At 41.8% G+C, this 13,403-nt stretch overlaps 1 protein-coding gene across 3 annotated transcripts in view; it reads left to right on the top strand.

Annotated features, from left to right (window-relative positions):
- DMPK (DM1 protein kinase) overlaps window positions 1-13,403 on the top strand; it is an 809,400-nt gene that overhangs the window by 78,138 nt on the left and 717,859 nt on the right. The window lies entirely within an intron of this gene.

The raw sequence follows: 13,403 nt of genomic DNA, 5'->3' as shown, positions 1-13,403 counted from the left end.
TGCGCATTTTTTTACACCGCTGGTGCGTCACAAAAATTGACGCACAAGAAGCGCAAAACTAACAGCGCAAGGCCTTCATAAATATGGTCCTGGATTTTCCCCGTGCTTCGCCGGTGCGCGTACCATGCGCTTCCCCCGCGCAAAACGAAAAAAAATTTTTAATGCCCTGCAGGACCCTATTTTAGTCCCTACATCAAACCTAGGGGGTCAGAGGGGGTCTACTCTTCCCCCTTATGGTCATTTGCCCCTTTTTTTTTCAAACCCCTTGTGTCTCGATTTTACCGAGACACAAGATGGCGGCCGCTCCGGACTGTTTAGAATGTTTACAGACAACTGAGAGCCAATCAGCTTCCTGCGCGCAAGTCGCGTGTCGCGCCTGGAGCGCACTCCGGTGCGCGCACGGGAGAGCGCCTATAGATATATATATTTTTTTGAACCTAAATTACTCAAAATCCACTGGAGCACATATCTTGAGACATAGCAAAGGCACATCGGGCTACCAGTCCCTACAATTTTGCCAAGTTTCGTGGAAATCCATTCAGCCGTTCGGGCTAAAAGTGAAATCGACCGCCCTATGGAAATTAACATGGGGAAAACGCGTTTTGGGACCCCCCTTTTATCTCGGCCCCCGCTTAACGTATCCCCCCCAAACTTTCAGGGAAGGACCGGAACCCCGCGAGGCCATTTTCAGGAAATTTTCAGGCAGATTCGTCAACCGGCGCCAAAGTTATTCCAAATAGAATTTTGAGATTTAACATTGAAAAAAATCCTAACTATAACTACCTACTGGCGACCGCCAGTAGGTAATATATATATATATATATATGCAAGACACACGCACATATGTATAAGTATATATATATATATATATATTAACTACTGGCGGTCGCCAGTAAGTAGTTATAGTTAGGATTTTTTTCAATGCAAAATCTCAACATTCTATTGGGAATAACTTTGGCGCCCGTTGAGGAATCTGCCTGAAAATGTCCTCAACATTGCCTCGCATCGCTTCGGTCCTTCCCTGAAAGTTTGGGGGGGATTCATCAAGCGGGGGCCAAGATAAAAGGGGGGTCTCAAAACGTGTTTTCCCCATGTTAATTTCCACCGGGATGTCGACCTCACTTTTAGCCCGAACGGCTGAATGGATTTCCACCAAACTTGGCAAAATTGTATGGACTGGTAGCCTGATGTGCCTTTGCTATGTCTCAAGATATGTGCTCCAGTGGATTTTGAGTAATTTAGGTTCCAAAAAATATATATATACCTATGGCCGTGCCCCGGTACGCGCACCGGGGAGCGCTCCGGGCGCGCTACGCGACTTGCGCGCGGAAAGCTGATTGGCTCTCGGGTGTCTGTAAACATTCGAAACATTCCAGAGCGGCCGCCATCTTGTGTCTCTGTAAGAACGAGACACAAGAGGAGGCAAAAACAAAGGAGGAAATTACCATAAGAGGGCAGAGTAAACCCCCCCTGATCCCCTAGGTTTGATGTGGGGGCCATAAAAGGGCCTGGCGGGGCAAAACAAAAATATTTTTTCTTCGATTTGCGCGGGGGGAGCGCCCTGTACGCGCACCGGGGAGCGGACCGGGGAGCGTACCATGTTAAAAACCCAGTGAAACAGTAAAATAATAATTTAAAGTGCATAGAGGTAGTGATGCATTGCTGGAGTGTGTCACAAAAGTGATGCAACTCTAGCAATACATCCTTTCACATGGGGCCAGCCCCATGTGAAAGGTCCTGCGTCAGTCTTACGCCTGCTGTGAGGCAGGCGCGAGATTTTGACGTAATGGTGTCCTAAAAGTGACGCAGTGAAATCTCATAGATTTCACTGTGTCACTTCTACGACCCTTTCTTGCATCAATACGCCCCCTTTGCATACATTACACCTGGTGCAGGTATAATGTGAAAGGGCTTGCGTCAGTCTTTTCTTACCCTTCCACACCACCGTTCTTTTACTACATTTTCTTCACTTATCCACATTCCCCATGTTCACTCTACTTCTCCTCACTCTCGTTCCCCACACTCACCCTCTTTCAGTCCCCCTACTTCACTTCCCTTCCCCTTCTCATCCCTTTCTTTGCTTTCTCACTCATTTTCATTTCCTCTTCACTCTCACTGCACTCCACTTCAGTTACTCATTTTGAATTTGATAAGAATATAGCTCTTTTTTGAGAACTGGAGGTAGTTCTAAAAAGAACTGTTTTTTTTCTTCTTTTTTATGTTTTTTTCAGAACAAAAACAAAAACGGAATGCTAAACTGCTCAACAGGAGCAAAAAAAGGGGACAAATTAGGGCTGGGGAAGGCAGCAGTGTTCTTGCCTCTTGCGTGCAATGAGCTCGATGCTCTGCTCACCATAGCAAAGCAGTTCATCGCATTGCTTGCACTTTATAGTAATGTCATTAAAAACAGGTTGAAAGTTCGGAATCATCTCCAATTCCGCTGCACGTCCTCTCCCTGATGTTGTGGCTCCTCCTGTAGACGTAGAGGCACCATCCCTTGGGGGATTACGTGCCAGGTCTCGACACTCTCCCGGGCATAGTTCTGGGGGTGCCTGCGTTGGACGTAGCGAATCATTGTCGAATTGCCAAAACTGTACTTCCTTTCTGGGTCTCCTCGGGAAAGCACAGTTTGGCAGATTTTGCATTCTACTTTGGGAGCATTCACCTTTTTTACTCCTTCAGGTATTGAAAAAAAATTCCAAATAAAATGCCCCTTGATCTTGGGCTGAGGATGCTCTTCCTGAATGAAGCCATCTGAGTCCTCACTACTGCTGGATGGTCTAGCTGCCATTCTTTCCACAAAATGGTAGAACAGAAAAAAACAGGTCTTGCTGTCTCCAAAGTGAAAGAAGAAATGAAGGAAATGGGTGGGATTTTCATTAGTTGTAAAAAAAACTGACAACAACCAATTTAAAGAGTTATTTTAAGGTCACATGACCAGGGCTTTCATCATTTGGAAACCAAAACTGTCCTGAACCAATAAAAAGTGTTATTTTTAGGTCACATGACCCGACGCGCTTACGCTACGCGCCCCGGGGTGCGCCCAGGGGCGCGTCGCGTAAGCGCGTCGGATGCTTACGTTACACGATCGTATTCGCTCGAGTGCTTCCTGGTGCGCTTACGCTGTGCGTATCATGCGGACGCGGCTACGCGATACGTCACGATGATGTTTTCGTTCGCGGCAATAGCGCTAACGGGATGCTCACCCGTGCACGCCCCGGGGCGTGCCGGAAAAGTGCGCTTTCCGGTGCGCACACCGGGGCGCGCACCAGGAGCGCACCAGGGCTAAAAAAAAAGGATTATATAAATGTACAATATAGGATTCATTATAAAAAATATTACATTTCATAGGTTTGAGGCCCTTTTTATAGTTAGGAATTAGCATTTAAAAAACCTATGAAATTCACTGAAAAAAACAGAATTTTCACACGAGTTATAGTTAGGAATTAGCATTTAAAAAAACAATTAAATTCACTGAAAAAAACATAGGTTTCACACCAGTTATAGTTAGCAGGAAATTTTACTGACATAAAACCATTGAAATTCCCACGTTATAGTTAGTTGGACTCACTATAACTTGCGCGTCTGCAATGCACTGCTGATGACGTCACATATTACATCACTCATGACATGGTCAGTGACATTACTCATGACTTCACTGATTACACCATCCTTGTGACAGAGTGACAGACCTCCTTTCAGTGTAATGTAACCCTTGAAACACATATTCAAAAATAGAAACTAACATTTTCAAAAAAATGGACATACCCATACCAGTTACAACCACCCATTCAGTAATACCACCATCTATATACACATCCACTCATTCAGCAACAGTTCTATATAGTCACTCATACATATACTCACTCATCATATGTAGTGATACACATATACATCCTGTTACACATTGACAGTCTTCCAAAAGTTACTCACACACATACTCACACATGCAAATAAACTATTGAACATCCATTTATTAGCATATACAACTATACACACACTACCACCTTACTTCTAAGGAAACTTACACATACTTACTCTCTTAAACAATCACTTATAGAAACACATACTTATTTAAACAGGAACTCTTACAATCTCTCACTCTCACATATACTCACTTATATACATCAATACTCACATATACTAGATTAAAACATATGTCGTTACTGATAAAGACACGAGTGAGACAGTCATTCACTCACTAACACACACATATACACACTCATCCACCCATACAGTCCTGCACATATGTTGTGTTCAAAACACATACAAACAGAGAGTCAGTCATTGATGCATCTATGTGCTAAGTCATACCCCCACCAAACCATACAGACACTCATACTGATACTAAAAACAACATCTAATAACCCATATACACACACATGTAGCTACTCACAAACCCATGCAGCCACTTACACACAAAGTGAAACACTAATACATATATTTAAATATTTAAACATTTCTCACTAATATATGTATTCACTAAGATACACTTAATAAGCCAGTTAACCAATCAATTTAAAAAAAACATCCATTTAGACACTTATTTAAACATTTATTCTTCCATCGACCTTTACATATACATATATAAAACATATTTTTTTTCAGAAAGACACACATTCACTGTATGGTGTCATCAGTGATGTCATGAGTGATGTCACTGACATGTCATGAGTGATGTAATTTGTGACGTCATCAGCAGTGCATTGCAGGCGCGCAAGTTATAGTGAGTCCAACTAACTATAACGTGGGAATGTCAATGGTTTTATGTCAGTAAAATTTCCAGTTAACTATAACTGGTGTGAAACCTATGTTTTTTTCATTGAATATATATATATATTCACAGAAAAAACCATAGGTTATAGACCATATATAGTTAGGAATTTGCATTTACAAAACCTTGAAAATTCAGTGAAAAAACCATAGGTTATAGACCATATATAGTTAGGGATTTGCATTTACAAAACCTTATTTTACTCGCATAAAACCATTGAAATTCCATATATAGTTAGATGCGCTAACTATATATCGCGCACCCGCAATCCACTGCTGATGATGTCACATGTTACATCATTCATGACATGGTCAGTGACATCACTGATGACATCACTGATGACAACATCCAGTGACTATGTTTCTGTAAAGTTTAAATATGTTTTACATATTGAAGAATGAGTGGATGTATAAGTGTCTGGATGAAGAATTTAGTAGGTGCATGACTGACTGTATGAAAGAGTGATTAAATGTGTCTGACTGAGTGCATGGGTTAGTGACTAAACTGTCTTAATTTGTGCATCAGTATGTCTGTTGTTGTGTAAGCTGCTGCATGTGTTGATCAGTAGCTATAAGAGTGGCTATATGGGTTATTGATTGGTTGCCCAAGTATTTGAATGGGAGGCTGAGTGTGTGTGTGGGTGGCTGGGAGGTGTGTGACTCTCTGCATAGATGTGTAAGCAGTTGATTCACTAGGTGTATGAGTTCAAGAGTGCATGTGGAAACAGCTATATCGGCGGTTGACTGTGCATGGGTGTGTTGGTGAGTGAATGGATATCTCAGTGCTACATGTGCAAGTAAATACGTATGTAAAACACAATACATGTGAGAGTTGACATATATAAATAACTGTGGATAAGAGCCAGTGAATGTGTGAGTGGCTGTATGGATCACTGTGAGCTTGTATCAGGGATTGTATAAGAGAGTAAATATGTGTTAGAATATGTTTGAATAAGTAAGGTGTGTATAACTGTATAGTTGAGGAAATGGAGGTGTGATTGATTCTTTGCATGACTGACTAGGTGTGTGAGTAACTCCATGGATGAGTGACAGTCTGAGAGTGTCTGTTTATACTGAGTGTATGTAAGGTTATATTAGAGTCTGAAGAGGTTCATTGTATTATCACATGAGTGATGTCATCAGTGATGTCATCAGTGATGTCACTGACCATGTCATGAATGATGTAACATGTGACATCATCAGCAGTGGATTGCGGGTGCGCGATATATAGTTAGCACATCTAACTATATATGGAATTTCAATGGTTTTATGCGAGTAAAATAAGGTTTTGTAAATGCAAATCCCTAACTATATATGGTCTATAACCTATGGTTTTTTCACTGAATTTTCAAGGTTTTGTAAATGCAAATTCCTAACTATATATGGTCTATAACCTATGGTTTTTTCTGTGAATTTCATTGGTTTTTTAAAAGCTAACACCTGTAACTGTAAAATGTATTCTTCTTTAAATCTTAAAATATATTTTAGATGTTTATTAATAATTTTTTTTTTAATATTTTTTTTCCTTCGCTTCTAGCTCGCGAACCGGGAAGCTTTCCGTTAGCTCATCTTGATGCCGCGACGTAGTCTGCGAACCGGTCAACGTTACGTTAGCGGAACTGTGACGCGTCGCGGAAGCGCGACGTATCACGTTGTCGCGTAATGCGTCTAATGACGCGCTGCGTTAGCGCTCCCGGAAGTGCTCCGGACCGCTAACCGGAAGCGATCCGAGACGCGGCGCGGACCGCGTAACGTAAGCGGAACAGGTCATGTGACTTGTTTATCAAACTTTTCATTGGTTCATTTCACTTTTGGTTTCCAAATGATGTATGACTAGGTCATGTGACCTAAAAATAACACTTTTCATTGGTTCAGAACTTTTGCTTTTCCCAAATCATGTAAACCCCTCCTTCTTTCCTCACTCTGACTTTCATCTTGGTGAGAGAAAGACCATTTACCTGAAGTTCAACAATGGCTTCCATTCTTGCTGCAGCTGGTGCACCCCCACCACCACCTCCACCTCCTCATAAGAAGAGAGGACCACCTAGTCAATTTACCTCCAACAGAGAGCAGGAAGAGGAGGAAGAAGAAGAAGAGGATCCAGATCAACAACAATTTATCCCAGAGTTGCCCCGTGTTTCAAAGAGAAAAACTAGCTTCATCTGGCAGTTTTTTTCCATCCCTCCAGGGGAGAAGAAGGTGAATGCGAAATATGCCACCTGCCTCATCTGTGATTACAGATTGTCAAGAGGCACAGAGAAGAAATATAGTATGGGCAACTATACTATGCATCGACATATGACCAGGTGGCATCCCTTGAACTACAGCCGGGCTGAGTTAAGGGACCTACAAGACAATCCCCCGACAACTCCTGTGGCCAGATCTACCTCATCAATGTCTTTGTCAGGAAGAGAGGCACAGGAAACTGTGCCAAATATTCAACCAAATTTCCAACATATGAGGTTTACTTGTATATATTGCGGTGCAATGTTGTCGTATGGGAACATGAGCATCAACTTGATTAATATGGTGTTCGAAAACCATAAGTGCCTTAATGCACCCAAGAAGTAATTTTTTTTTTGCTCCTGTTGAGCCGTTTTCAATGCCTGTTTTTTGTTGTTTCCCCTCCATAAAAAACACAAAAAAAACATAAAACTGTTCTAAAAATACAAAAAAATCAAAAAATGTTCAGAAAAAAAAAAAATATATATAAAACAACAAAAACAAAAAAAAAAGTTCTTTTCAGAACTACCTCCCCTTTCAAATAAAATTGCTAGAATGTTTATCACTCTGGCAAGCTCTATTTCTTTTGGTTCGCTTCAAGTTCGCTGACCGGTTCGGTTCCAAGATCATGTGCAGCTTCACACAACTGATGATTCTCCTATGTGGACTATCGCAAAAAATTGTTTGCTCAAAAGTTTCTGTGTGATTACTTGTATATAATTACTACAGTTTGAAGAATTCTGAATGTTTTGTGGTTCTAAAATAATACATTTCATAACTGAAAACATTAAAATATGTTGGACTTGGATCAAAAATAGACCTGCAAATACCAAAATAAAAGTATCTTCCATTGATGAATTAGATAGCTAAAAAAAAGTGACCAGTGTTTTTTTTGAACTTGTAAAGACATACTGTGTAAGTGTTTTGCAAGGTATGGAAGACTGCATGGATTTGAGCTTGCAGTAAGCAATGTTTGTTTTGATATCAGGTAACGCAACAGTAAAAACTGGCCTAACTGACCATAAAAGGCCCACAAACAGCAAAAAAAGCCAGCTCACACACAGACCTCTCAGTCCAGCCCATTGGGCACTCCCTGAATGCCCAGATGGCCGGTCCGATCCTGAATTAGATTAGTATTTGTAGTAATTTCAAATTGTTCCACTTTTAAGCAGGACAAAAGGTTTCAAAAATAAATTCCAAGCAGTAAAATTTTTTCATAACAAACTCGGGTGGTTTGATTTCAGTGAATTAATATTGCAACAAGTTTGTTTTGCAATAATGTATTTGCTATGAGCTCTTTCTTAGAAAAAAAAGGTGTGACTATATTGTGCTGTAGTCTTCGCTACTTTTTGAGTATTGAGTATGCCTTAATCACTGAAACAAGTTTATTAATGTTGCTGTCACCACCTATATAAACAATGTTACTCATTTGGGTGTTACCAAAGGTACTTTCATGTCAGAAGCATCTCCTCCCAATGAAGGTGCACCACTGCCCTGTTTGTAGGGATTCTGCTGTTTCGACCCTCCAGCCTGGTGCAGAAATGCTGTGACATTGGATTCTATATCTGGGCCTCATAATCTGAGCCCACATACCCAAAGTCCTCCACATTTCCTCACAGTGTACTTGCCAGCATTGTCTATCAGCATAGAATGTCATTAACAATTCTACTGATCTGGAAGGCTGCTAATTGATACTTTTGGTTTGGGAGGGATTTGGGTGTACTCAATATAGTGGGCCATAAAGTTCTCAGGGCTATTGCTTCTGAAAGCGTGAAACAGCATTGAAAAATTATTTTGTCCAGAAGGCCAGCAGCTTTCTCTAACTACTCCTCTGTATAGCCAAGCAATTTTCATGCTTGAGGACCAAAAGAATTCTAGCTCCCTTTCTGGGAAAGCCTTGGTGGCTGTTATCATGTGGCACTTTGGTGGGACAGCGGATGCCATGGTGAAGCTCTAAAGTGGTTGTGGCTTAGGAATTGTTCCTATCCATGGTGGGAGCCGTGACATGTTGCAATGTTGGCACTATGAGGCTGTGGAACTGCAACACGTTTGTCAGCCAAAGAAACAGAATGTGGCCCCTCCAGGAAAGCCTTACGAGCACCTATCCCTGGCACTATTTCTCGAGGGTCAGAAACTTCAATCTTATGAACATCATTGATTTCACTGGGAGGAGATATTGCCTGACCAATCTTTCACTTTTCAATCTGCTTGGCCGTGTGGGTGAAGTCCCAGATCTCTTATATCAGCTAAATGATAAGCTGATATACCCAGCTGATACACTCAGCTGAGAGTTATGCTCCTATTTCCACCTGTTCCTCAATTTCTTCAGCTGGCAACTATGCTAGTGCTTAGTTCATCCCGAACTTTGAAGGGTATACTTGCCACAAGGCATACTGAAAGGAAATTGAGTGAAGACATGCAGATTTATTGAAGTATTATTAATGTACTTTGAACACATTACAGAGAAAGTTGCGACATAGATAGGGCATCTGGGACCTGTAGCTTTGGCAGTACAGATGTGGTTGGCTTTAGCCATATATACACCGCAACCAAGAAAGGGCTCAACTAACCATAGGTGAAACTAGGGAAATGTTGATTTGGTGGAAGCAAATACACAGCCAGTTAAGACTGTATATGCTACAACAGCGGGGCACTGAAGTGACAGACATAGCCCAAAACAGTTACAATGCACCAGCAACTTTCGTTAGTTCACAGACTATAAATACAGTAACCGGGAGTCGCCCAGCGAAGTGGAATGAAACTCTAATTTGGGTGTATGAGGACCCATCATTTGTAGACAGTATATCTTTACAGCAAGGCAAATATTGAATAAAGAATATGTGTCATCTAATGGGAATGGCACTAAATTCGCAACATTGTCAATCCTGGGGAAACAAATTTGCAACCCTGCATACTACCATGAATGGCATCCAATCTATATCAGGGTTACCGGAGGTTCTCAAGCATATACAAGGCAAGCAACGTGCAGCTCCTGTCGAAGACATGGGTATTAAATTGATAAGCAATATTGTTAGTGTAGCTGAAATAGTTCTCTGTAATATATAAATTGTGGTGCAGCACCTATGGTCATCCCCCAGAGATCTGCTGTGACTCCAGAAGTCCAAAAAGAACAATATTATGGTTAATGTTAATGCCTCCATGGGAAGAAATACTCTTGGAGCACTTGCAGATATCCTAATTTTGCCAGGTCTAAACCTTCTTTTTTAATACTTGTAAGCCACCACTAAGGTAAGCTATAAATGCCCATCGGGGAGGGTACATAGTATTTAAAAAGCAGGGCCTGTATATTTATTGTTTTACATGCACTGACACTGAATATCCACAATGGGGTTTTTCAATACAGCAATGGTAGCTTTCCTAATTGAAAAACACTAGGGTACATTATAAAAACTTATAATGGATACTTTCAGTTTGGGAGTAGCTGGAACCCCAATTCATTGGCTCAATTTAAAAGTAATTTAAAATCCAAGTTAGTGGCCAAGTCGGACTTTATATTACTCATATAGAAATTGAACTTTTATAAAGTTGCCATTTCTCTGCCGAAACCTACAGGGGTTTTCGTCCAGTGCTCAGTGTCCTTGGACTGTAAATGACTCCCCTGGGGTGTGATGTGTATTGCTCCCAGTAGGCGAACAAAGAGCCTTGGGTGTGGGGAAGGGTGTTCATATCCTGAGCAGGATGACCTGGGTGGCGTTACCCAGCCCTGCCTGAGCTTCAAACAGTAGTCTGAGGCCTTATCCACCCCCTTCTGACTTTAAAGGTTGCCTGCCCTGTCACTGACAGATAAAACTCCCACTAGGCCTCCCTCTCCTATGTGCCTCTATGCAGACTGGCACCAAATCCAGAGGGAGAGTAAGAATTTACCGGAACGGGTGTAGGAAGTGGACAAAATAATTGCCCTCCACCACAGATTTGCACTGGGTGTACATGTGGCGACCCTAGAACCTCCCATCAATAAACTATCAGGACCTGAGAAAACCAGAAGAAGAACTGCCCAGCTGTCTGTGACTTGAGAAGAGTCCTGAAGATGAGACTTTCTCACCCACTTGGATTCAAGACAAAGAAGTGAACTCCAAGGATTATAAGCCTAACTTCCTGTTAAAGCTACAAGCTGCAAGAAGTGTTTTCCTGCAACTGCCCAGCTGATCAAGACTGGTCCTGCTGTTGCCTCTACTTGTCACTCTGTAAGTCTCTGAATACCTTCCCTGAGGTCCAGGGGGCTTTAGACGGGTACTCCTGTGGTGGAGTTAGACTTATATGATCAAAGTGATAAGGTAAAATCTTAGACAAGGACAAACCTGGTTGGTGTATCTGACTTATGTTCCCTTGCGGTCAGCATTAAATTGCATAAAAGTCCTGTTCTACCAAAATAATTGACTATTATTTTGAGCTTCTTGGCTCTATTTCTACCAAACCCTTTAAAAATTCATAACTCCGGCTCCTCTTGTTGGATTTTGTCATCTTGGTGTGATTTTGTTTACCAAAATGTACTCTATGTTACTAATGCTTAGCCATGTCTGAACAGCATTAGGCTAACTAGTCCCTGCAGATTCATTGATTGTAATCCTGGGGTTAAGACAGAGGCTTTAAGAGGTGACCAGGTAGGAATGGGCATTAGTCTCCTACATCTTGGATAAAGTGAAGCAACTAGTGGCTTCGGTATGTGTAGAAATGAAAAAATGATCAGTAATATTAACCTATCCAAACACAAAGTCTCCGCACAATGGTGCTCTCTGGTATGTTACTACTCCAGACTGAAATGTTTATGCTTCTCTCCACCGAGACTGAGAGATCTACAATTGTTTGATTAAAAACAGAGTAAGAAGTAAGGATTAACCCATAGAAAGGAGTATCAGGCAGAAATATAAGAAACAAGTAAAGATTTGAGATGTCCAGAGAAAAATGAAAAGTGAAGCTAATACGATGATAACCAGCTAACTCTGGGGCAGTCTTACTTCTTGCTTTGTCTCACCCCTTGCCTTCAAATACCCTGGTGGGACTCTTGGTCCCAGGGTGCACCGGTCTGCTTCCAGCCTTTGCTGCAGCTGCCGAGGGGGGAGGCGTGGCCAGCGCACATGAAAGTTCTTCCTCTACCCCCCACGGCGCGGAATGCAATCGGACAAAGCCTGGGCCCAGGGCGGGCCTGTCGGAACACGAAGGAGGCCCCCACTTGGTTCTGGGCACGTCCATCTGAGATCAACCTAGAATATCAAATTCCACCAACATACAAAGAGTGGGGAACTGCTCCTATTATAGATTTTATTTTTGTGACAGCTCCTTTGGGTGGGTTACCTGCTTTTAATATAGAATTTAGGTCTAGATGTATGAAGGCCTTGTTTTGCAATTTCCTAATTGCGAATCTTTGCGATTCGCAATTAAGAAATTGCGAAATAGAATGCATGGAAGTGTGTTTAACACTTTTAGCGATTCCTAGGGGATCGCAAATGACCTACCTCATGAATATTAATGAGGTAGAACGTAATTTGCTACCTCAAAAGAAATCACAAAAATCACAGAGATGGTGGCCTGCTGGGCTCAGCAGACCACCATATATATGTGATTGATTTTAAATAAAGCAATTTTTTTTATATGCAGCCCGTTTTCCTTAAAGGAAAATAGGATGTGTTTCAGAACAAAAATGAAAAGTTTTCTTTTCATTTTTTAAGTGCAGGCAGTGGTCTGTGGGACCACTGCCTGCTCTTCAAAAATGAGTTTACAACCATTCACAAAGGTGAAGGGGTCCCTTGGGGACCCCTTTCCATTTGTGAATGGGTTACATCTACTTGAAGTAGGAGGTAATATGGGAATGTTTTGCGACTGCATTCACGGTCACAAAACATTCATGCATACCGTTAGGATTTGCTATTTGGAAGGGACGCCCTAAACACGCTCCTTCCAAATAGCGAAGTGCAAACCCATTTTGCAAATCGGAAAAAGGTTACCGAATCGCAAAATTGGGTTTGCTGCATCGGAAATGCATTTTTTGTGATCGCAAACGGGCCGATTCTGCAAATCGGCCCATTTGCGAGGAGCAAAATGCACGCTGCATCTGACCCTTAGTCCCTTTAGCGATCATAATCCTTTGACACTCTGTATGATAGAGACGTGATCAACCGATGGGCTTTCGAAAGCCACAGGATTTTTTAGTCCCCACAGACCAAGTTATGCGTTACGCTGGTCGCAGATTGATGTTAAGGCTTTTAATTACAGTCTCTTTTGCACTCACCGGCAAGAGATACACATATGTCTGGATCCCTTAACCCCAGGCAAGGAAATCTTAAGTTTGTTTGCTTCTATTGCTTAGGAAATCTCTGGTCTTTTATCTACACACGCAGTGGTGCGCGGCCGGGCTTTTCTTTCATAGTTTGATCCAAATTGTTCACAGG

Source organism: Lissotriton vulgaris, chromosome 9 (genome assembly GCF_964263255.1).
Source record: "Lissotriton vulgaris chromosome 9, aLisVul1.2, whole genome shotgun sequence".
NCBI lineage: Eukaryota > Metazoa > Chordata > Amphibia > Caudata > Salamandridae > Lissotriton > Lissotriton vulgaris.
Note: the sequence above shows the minus strand (reverse complement) of the source record. Positions and strands in the feature narration are given on the sequence as shown.